The 9,866-nt window shown below is 41.2% G+C and overlaps 1 pseudogene; it reads left to right on the top strand.

Annotated features, from left to right (window-relative positions):
• Window positions 1-4,717: 4,717 nt before the first annotated feature.
• On the top strand, window positions 4,718-5,487 carry LOC123645661 (annotated as a pseudogene).
• The last annotated feature ends 4,379 nt before the right edge of the window (window positions 5,488-9,866 follow it).

Consider the following 9,866-nt stretch of genomic DNA (forward strand, 5'->3'; position numbering starts at 1 on the left):
ATTCTTTCATACAGGGATTTTCAGGGAAGCAATAACTTTGAAGCCACTAAACATAGATGCAAATCTTGGCTCTGGCACTTTTTTGCTTTGTGACCCTGGGCAAATTAATTGACCTGTCTGAGCTCGTGTATATTACAGGGAGAGAAAGTCTTCCTTTGCAAGGGTTTTGTGTGAATAAAAATGAAATAAAAATGAAACCATTCTCTGAAGTGCATAGAACATTGTAGGTACTCTGTGAATGTTAATTTTCTGTTATCTTTTTGATAGTTTAGAATAGTGAGACTTAGAGATTAGGTGACATCTTTGATGAAGAGATTTGACCAAATTTAGGTTTCCATTTCCTGGTCTGATTCCCACCCCCCCACTCCCCCTACACACATTACACTTTGTCACCACTCAAGTTTGAATGCCCTTTACTAGGCTACCTGGACACATTTGGTGATGCCATATCACTGCGCAGTTTCTAAGAAAGCAAGTAACTATTCCTTGCTGTTTCCTAGAAATGCATAAAAAGCAGCCCTATCATGGAGACAGCAAGGCGGTGACCAATCAACTGTCCCTGAAGGTATATAATGTAATGCAGAAATTAATTAGATAGAAAAGAACGATATGATATTGTACAGCAGGAAAGGGCAAGCACTTAGACGATCTGAGTGGAACAGTAAAAGCATTTATTAAGGAAAAAATATTTCTTGATGAACCACTGGGATGATGGAGCTAAGCTTTTAGGTTATTGTGGATATAAGATAAAAGCTATTTTTCATTTTAAGTTAATATTTTTTCTGACATGTCCTGGCATAATTATATGGACATTAACATGACAATGATTAAACTTTGAGCTCATTGATTCAGATTCACAGGGAACAGAAGCTTCAAAAATCTGTTGTCTTGGGAGAGGTCATTTTATGCTCTTACCCAAGCACTCTGAGACTCAAGTGTTGTTTTAGTCACTCCGGACAGATGTAAAAGGGCACTGGCTCCAACTCCTTCTATTTCTCCATTTGTTTTTTTATAGCAAAATGTGCAAAGATGACCATGTCTGTGTATTGTACGAGTCAAGAGCCATGTGACTTGAGGTTTTATGAACTTAACTGGTGGCTCTTTCCAATGTGTAATATCTACCCAGCTCCTAAGAATATACCCTAGGGGCAGATATGTAGATTTGTTGACGTGCAGACGTGAGACATAGTACCCTTTCCTGAGGCTGTGGTCCTGGTGGGCAGACGGGAAACAGACATGCTGAGTGGTGTGCTCTCAGACAGTAACTGGAAGGATTGATGTCATTTTATAGTCCATATTTCACAATAAGGCACTAAGCCTAGCTTTCTATCCTCTCAGAACTAGACCATGTGCACAAGCCTAAAAAGGGAAAACTAAAAGCAGAACATGAGGAATATGTTCCATTATAAGCTCAGGAGGGAGGTGAAAAGTTTAAGCAAATGAAAAACAGAATCATTGTCAACGGTTGGATATTGTGATTCACATACAAACGCACCCAGCCATTAACCAACTGCCAACTGTCTTTTGGGGGCAAAAGAAAATATTACAAGATGGATACTTAGCTTTTTTTCCTTAGCATGATAAAAGGCAGGCTTTCGATCTTTTCCCAACTCTTATGTGCTGCAGAGAAAGGGTTTTAGTAGAGAGTGAAAGACCAGATCCCGGCCACAGGGATGGGAAGCTGGTATAATCAGAGGAGGGAAAAGACTATATTATTTAGGATAAACAAGAAGGGGAAAGCAATTTAATTGGTTCCTGATGTTCCACATAACACAGGCCAGAGCTCTTAAAACCTAGTGGCTTATTTTTATTTGTGAACATATTTGATTTTTTGAGAAAATGGGTTTTCCATCTGTGTTGGTGGAATTCCAGTCAAGAAACTTCTATCCTGGCTGCTTTGATCTTGTGCTCACCTTTCCAAATCATAAAAAAGTCTTCTTTTTTTCCTTTATGTAAAAGTACTTCCAGCCAATATTTAATATGAAAGAGATGTTTATCAGACGTGGGATGGGCATATTGAAGCTATTCAAGAGTTGGCGCTTTCTTTCCCTGTCGTTTCTTTTTCTCAGGTACACACTTTTTTCCCCCTACCAGTCTCAGCCCCTTGACAATATTTCCTACTGTGGGTTTGTACAGGTGAGGGAGGTATAGGTGGAAATTAATAAAGTTCTCTTAAAAGTGAGAAGCATAAGAACTAAACGAGAATTGCTGCCTACGAGAGAAACATGTATTAATTCAATTGCAAAACCTCTGACAGTGAGCGGTGATTATTTCAGAGGGTTGACAATTTCAGTATTGTATGTTTGCCAGATCTTGATGTGAAGTCCAGACTTAGAGGCGGTATTTGGAAGATAATTCTCAGAGGGTGCTGCTGTTACATTTTTTTCCTTCCTATCTCTAGGAAAGCTGTCTGTCTATAAATTATTTAAATTCAGCAAATGAAATAGGTCTCTTTGTGGACTTTTGCAAATAAAAGTGGAATTTGTTATTTTAAAAACCAACTGATGGTGATAAAATAGATCTTTTTTCAAGTGAAAGAAGTATTTAGTTCCTGGATCTCTAAGCCTAGTGATCTGAGACAGCTCTAGAGCAAACCAACATTCTTCAGCCCACTTTCTACGTAATGTTTTTTTATGAGCTGTGATACTCATCAGTAAATGAACATATAATTAGCATTATTTCTTATACAAGGTAAACATGCTTACAGTATTTCTGTTTCTTCCAACATTTAAAGAAAAACACTCAGCGAGAGAGAAATGCCTCTACTTTAAGGAAAATGGAGCTTTGATCAACCTTAATTTGCAAAACAAGACACAATAGGATGAATATTTACACATCAAAAAGAATTCATTATTTGGCCAAAATCTTACTACAGAGTTCCTTTAAATCACACAGTCTGGCAACATAGTTTAAATATGCTTTTAGTCAGCATGATTTAATCAACTTTTCAGTAACATAGAATACAATAAAAAAAGTAAACTTCTAATTAGCTTCCTTTTAACTCTTGTTTCTAATAAAACAACAACCATAGTCTTTGCCTATATTACCCACTTCAGCAGCCAGCAGGCTTTGAAGAACTTTCTTTATATTCTACTAACACAGAACTCTACTACCACCTGGACTAATTGAGCCTTTTTACGTAAAGGCTATAGGATGGAAGCTTTCTTGAAAGATAATGAGTTAGTAAAATTATGGTGAAGGATAAAGGAGGCAGGACAATGTCAGCTTTTAAATATCCATTTATCACACATTCCAGATGATGGAAAAGAAATGCTGGAGCAATAGGTCAGCTGTTTTAATGTTTCTCCCTGAATCAAAGAGGGGAGGGGACTTTATGGATCCCAGCTGTGCTTACTTTCGGGTTTCCCTGGCTGGTTACCACTCTGTATTCTGTAGTCTACGTGTCCAAAGCTCAAGGGAGATTTTGAGCCAGCAGCTCTTGCACAAGTTCGTTTTCTTTTCTTTTCTTTTTTAAAATAAAGAATATCGCATACTTGTAATGCTTACCATACTGCTGGGATACACTTAAATGCCAGGCCAAGGCAGGGCAGGAGCTGGGGGCGGGGAAGGGGGAGAGGGATAAGAAAAGAGGGATGAAGAAAGAGTGGAAGGGAGGAAGAAAGATTCCCAGAAAGTGAGTCCAGTGTGTTCCATTAAGTTCCAAGGAAGGAAAAAAGGAATGGAGAAAGGAAAGAAGGAACCAAGAACCAAGAACTGAGAGGACTAAAGGGTCTCATCTATTTTTTTACCTCCTTTCTAGGTCCACTAGTTCTTAAGTGTTAGTGCACATCATAATCATCAGAAAAGTTTATAAAATGTGAAATCCCAGGACCTACCCACAGTTTCTGATTTACTGGGGCTGGTCTGGGGCCCAGGAATCTGCATTTGAACAAGAGAAAATTTAGTAACACTAATGCTGAAAAGCAGTTTGTCCCAGGTATTGGGGCCCTGTAGAGGTTGCTTGAACGTGGGCGATATGGCACAGGATGAAGTCACATAAGCTTAAGGAAGAAGGAACATTTCAGATGGAAATAGACAACAGGGGAAGTGTGTGTGGGGGGGTGCGTAGCTACAGAGATCCATTTAACTCATAACATACAGATTTGTCTATTGAGATGACATAGAGGCAGGAAAAGGAGAAGAAATAAAAGACGACCAATTTGCTGCTAATGCATTAATTAAATTAGCCAAAACTTTTGGCTAAAATTCTTGATCACTTGGTTGGTCACATGTCCCCACATTCCACTTTGAAATACGTATTGCACAATAAGGAAATCACAAGAAAGCACTATCAGAAATAAATGACTGATTGAATTAATTGCCCTCATGCCCGGAGAGGAAGATGGAATTTCAAAGCAGCTGAAGCAAATCTGCTCCAGAGGAGACAGGATCAAAACTCACCAATGGGCAGCCGGTCAGGGGCTGTGGGGGGCACCGCAAGGCCCCTGCCAACCTCTGCCTGGAGATAGGGGTTCTGCTGGGGACCCACCTCTGTGCCTTCATCTCCCTGGTCTTACATGTGTCCCCACTCCCGGCACAGCACCCTGTACACAGTAGGGGCACAATGAAGGATGAATCAGCAGCCCAGTAATTCAGTCCTTTGGGGGGCTCAGGTGGAGTGGACTGGGCACTTACAGTGTGTCAGGCACTGTTCCAATCCCAGGGGGTAGAACACACACACACACACACACACACACACACACACACACACACGCAAATGTGTTCTCATCAAGTTTATACGTTAGAGGTGACTGATAAACAAGCAGAAGAAAGGAAGGCCAAGGGGAAGAAGGTGTCCCCGGCCCCTGCTGTTGTGAAGAAGCAGGAGGCCAAGAAGGTGGTGAATTCCCTGTCTGAGGAAAGGCTGAAGAATTCTGGCATTGGACAGGACCTCCAGCCCAAAGGGGACATCACCTGCTTTGTGCAATGGCCCCGCTACATCCGGTTGCAGCGGCAAAGGGCTACCGTCTACAGGTGCTGAAAGTGCCTCCTGCAATTAACCAGTTCGCCCAGGCCTCGGACCGCCAAACAGGCACTCAGCTGCCTCAGCCGGCCCACGAGTACAGAGCAGAGACTGTTGGCCCAGGCTGAGAAGAAAGCTGCTGGCAAAGGGGATGCCCCCAACTGGGAGGCCACCTGCCCTCTGAGCAGGGGTTAATACTGTCACCGCCTTGGTGGAGAACGAGAAGGCTCAGCTGGTGGTGGTGGCACATGCCGTGGAGCCCATGGAGCTGGCTGACTTCCTGCCTGCTCTGTGCTGGAAGATCGGGGGCCCTCACTGCATTATCAGGGGGAAGACAGGACTGGAGCGTCTAGTCCACAGGAAGACCTGTGCCGCTGTCACCTTCACACGGGTCAACTTGAAAGACAAAGGCTAAGCTGGTCGAAGCTATCAGGACCAATTAAAGTGACAGATATGATGCGATCTGCCACCACTGGGGAGGCAGTGTCCTGGGTCCAAAATCTGTGGCTCATATTGCTGAGCTGGGAAAGGCAAAGGCTAAAGAACTTTTCAGTAAACTGGGCTAAATGTACAGTGTTAAGTTTTCTGTACATAATAATAATAATAAAAAGAAATCCTCCTTAAAAAATTGCCAATAGAAGGATGGAAACTTGTTATTCTCTGACTCAGAAAAGAAAATTTCAAAGTTCAAGTGCCTGTTCTAAGAGTTTACAGTTCAAAACGGTATCTGGTTAGCCACTGATGATTACAAAATTTCTATGTATGAAGGACTTGGAGGCAGCAATAGGGTTGGTTGGAAGGAAGCCTACAGTTGGGTTTATATAGCACTTTACATAAGTTTCAGAAAGTCAGCCATTCATCTCAAAGAATAAGGGATGACAGAGATTATTGGTGGTGGGGTAGCTACAGCTATCCTAGTCTGTTTTTTTGGTGAGCCAACAACAAGGCTATATTACTCCCTGAAGCGGAGTCACACAACATCTCACTAAAATATCTTTTTTGAGACAGAGTCTCACTCTGTTGCCCAGGCTAGAGTGAGTGCCATGGCATCCGCCTAGCTCACAGCAACCTCAAACTCCTGGGCTTAAGCGATCCTACTGCCTCAGCTTCCTGGGTAGCTGGGACTACAGGCATGTGCCACCATGCCCGGCTAATTTTTTCTATATATATTTTAGTTGGCCAGATAATTTATTTCCATTTTTAGTAAAGACGGGGTCTCACTCTTGCTCAGGCTGGTCTCAAACTCCTGAGCTCAAACGATCCACCCTCCTCGGCCTCGCAGAGTGCTAGGATTACAGGCGTGAGCCACCGCGCCCGGCCTCACTAAAATATCTTAACTACAGAAAAAATGAAAACATGAGTCTTAAAAGAGACTGGTAAACTATTGCCTGCATCCTAGAGGGGACTGTACTGACTACAAAGACACTGGAATAAGCTATACGCATCCTACCTCCTGAAATGAAGCAAGCTGGGAAGTCCCCACCACCGCGGTCTCCTTATTTCAACAGCAGACATTCCCATTCATTGGTCTGTCAGTCTACTCAGTGTCTCGTGTCCCCGTGGGAACATTTGGTCCTCCCAGATGGCACACACACGTGTGGGAAGCCATCTATCCAGCCACCTCCCTCTGCCGATGCTGCGTTGCAGCCCTCATACATTGTTGGACGTCACAGTGCAAGTGTAGTTAGGGCTTCCCCTACACCCAGGAAAGCAGTTCACAAGCTCCAGGATTTTCCATTTCCTTTTCTGGATACATTCACTGCCCTCTACCCTAAGAAGAGGAAAGTGAGGACACTGGTATCTGACTTTATCCTATTCTTTTTCTCGACACTCCACTAGAAAGAGAAGAGATGAACTTTTATTCCTTCCGGTGCGGCAGAGGCTTTGCTTATTGAACTCCTGTCTACTTTATACTTGTGAAACTCTGTGATCAAGTTAGCGATTATGCAAGTGAGAGCTCAAAGAATTTAGAAAAGCCTTTCCTCTCTGGGCAAAGCTATTTCTATTTGACAGTCAGAAGCTTAACATTGACTGCTTTATTTCTCTTGCATTCTTGCTGGTAACAGTGCTACTTACCCCGTGACTGTCACCCAAGCTAAGTGGATGCTCAAAAGAGGAAATTCACATTACAATATTTCAAAAACTTATTCATATTACACAAATATTTTTCAAGTTTATCATTTTTGAAAATATGGCTTATTTTTATTTACAGGCTTTTGTGTAATTAAATCTATCAATCTTTTCCTTTATGCTTTCTTCCATTGATATCATGCCAAATCATTCCCAAGTCAAAGATTATTTTTTAAATCAATAATGTATTTTTCTAATACCTTTGTGTAAGAATGGGGGTATCTATTTCATGAATGAGCACCTCAGTACTCCCTACCTTAGTAAATGTTACTTCCTTTCTTCCTGTTGCTCAGGGCAAAACTTGGGCATTATCTTTACTTCTGTCTCTCACGTTTAACATATTCAATACCCAAGGACATCATGTTACCTTTTCCTTTGAAATATATCTAGAATCCAACCATCTCTCGTCTGGTCACTTGCAGTAGGCTCCTAAATGACCTCCTTGTCCTTTCGCCCTGGTTGTCTCTTTTCAACATGCCAGGCAGACTGTTCTTTTAATACATGTGTCATTTTTCTTCCTGAAACCAATGGTTTCATCCCATTCAGAGAAAAATCCAAAGTTCTTCCCATGGGCTTCAAGGCCCTGTGTGGTCTCTCCCCCAGCACACACACCCACCAGCACACACAGCCTTCTCTGACTTTTTCTCCCAGCCTTCCTTCCCTTCCTCCTTTCTCTCCAGCTATGATCTTGACCTCTTGCTGTTCTTTTAATAAGGGAAGCAAACTGCCATTTTAGGACTATTGCACTTCCCTTCCCTTCTACCTGGAATGCTCACCCCTGCCCCTTCCTCACTCCCTCAGGTGCTTTCCTCTCTATTCAAATGATTACATAAGCTCTTTCTTGATGATTCTATCTAAAATATGCACACCCCTAATAACTCTGCACTCCCCTTTCTCTAATTTTCTTCATAGTACTTATACATGACATATTACACATTATATATTATACTATACTTGACATATTTTTAATTATATCTGGCACATTATTTGTTGATTTCTGTCTCTTCCCATTAAAAGGTAAGCTCCTTGAGGGAGAGCTATGTTTTGTACACTGCTGTATCCCTAAGGTCTAAAATGGGACTTTTCTGTCTTTCTTAAGATATATTTTTCCCCCTTTGACCTCATTTTGGGATGACTTATGAATAAAATTACAAGTCATTTTTTAAACTACTAAAATTAATTTTATGTAGTTATTTTGAAATTTTATCATACTGAAATCTGTTCTATAATGCTGTCTTTAGAACATTTTTATCTTTACTTGTAAGTCCGATTGATTTGTAGTTTTTGTTTTCACTGTATTAAAAGCTCCTGCTGTAAAAAAGAATTCCAAAATACCAGGGCTTAAATAACATGGAAATTTATTTCTGTCAAGTAACAGTCTAGAAGTGAGTGATCCAGGTTGATGGGGCAGCTCTCCTGTCTTCAGTTAGTTATTTAGGGACAATGTTTCTTCCATCCTGTCACTTCTTCAATTCTTAGGATGTTGTCCTAATTGATTAAAAGTAGATCAAGCTAGAAGGAGAAAGTACAGAGATGAAGGGCAAGCAATTTCCTTTCAAACAGGTGATAGAGAAGTTGCGTATATCTCTTCAACTCACATTCTTCCACACACCTCTTCCATTTCTGTTGGTGAGAACTAATCACATGACCATAACTGGCTGCCAAGTAGGCTGGGAAATGGAAGCTATAGCTGAATATCCATGTGTCTAGCTAAAATTCCACGACTAGGGAAGAGAAGACTACTAGCAGTCTGCCACACCAAACTGATTCCTATGTAGGAAACAAATCTCTTTAAAAGTTTGGAAACCCAGGTCAATAAAGTTTCCCTAAGAGCCCAAAACCATCTTTGTGGCTCAGAGGCCAAAAGGTAAGTCTCTGAAGTCTGGTGCAATAGCACAAATGGAACCTTGTAGTTACCACCATAAAACTTAATTGTTTTTTTAATTGTTAAAATAATTTTCTTTCCCCTTCATCCCCAAGGATCCTGTGTGAAAGTGCAGAATGTTTGCTTTTCTAAAAGGGCCAATCTAAGGTTTCTATTTTAATGCTCTGAAAAATTAACTCCTTTCAGGGATATCCTCAAATCCCAATTCTTTTGTTCTCTACAGAGCCTTCATCAAGTATTCCATTGTTTCCGCTCACAAAGAAACACAAGGCAAGCTCTCTCCAAAGGGGTTAGGGACCCTCAGTTCTCTCCTTCTGTTGGAACTCCTTGGATAGCAAGGGAAAATTTAAAAAGATTAAATAAAGATGGGGATTTCTTGGCTTTTGTAACATAAAAGTTCAAGGGACAGACAATAGGTGCACCTTGATTCATGGGTTCAAAATAAGTAATCAGGATATGTCCCCTAATGCTACTTTTCTTGGTGTTGTCTTAGCCCTTTGGCAGATTCTCATTCATGGTGGCCTCCAATATTTCAACCTTTGTTTCACAGCTCCAATTCTAGCAGGAAAAGAGAATATATTCCTTTCTCATCAGCTCAAGCAAAAATGACCCAGATCATTGGTATAGATCATTGGCTCCCAAAGGATCAGTGGTTCATCTGGGAATCTATCAGTATGACTATGGAATCGAATGCTCTGAATGGCCAGTATCATATCACAGGTCCACAACAGAGCAAAAAGGTTAACACCAAACAAAAAGGTAGAAAGGAAAATCACGGAGCTGTTCACAGAAGGGAGTTTAGATGGTAGACAACGAAATAGCAACAAATGTCTGCTACTTTGCCGGTGGAGTTGACACATCTGAACTAATCTAAGGATGACTCAAATA

This window comes from Lemur catta, chromosome 10 (assembly GCF_020740605.2).
Source record: "Lemur catta isolate mLemCat1 chromosome 10, mLemCat1.pri, whole genome shotgun sequence".
In the NCBI taxonomy this organism is placed as follows: domain Eukaryota; kingdom Metazoa; phylum Chordata; class Mammalia; order Primates; family Lemuridae; genus Lemur; species Lemur catta.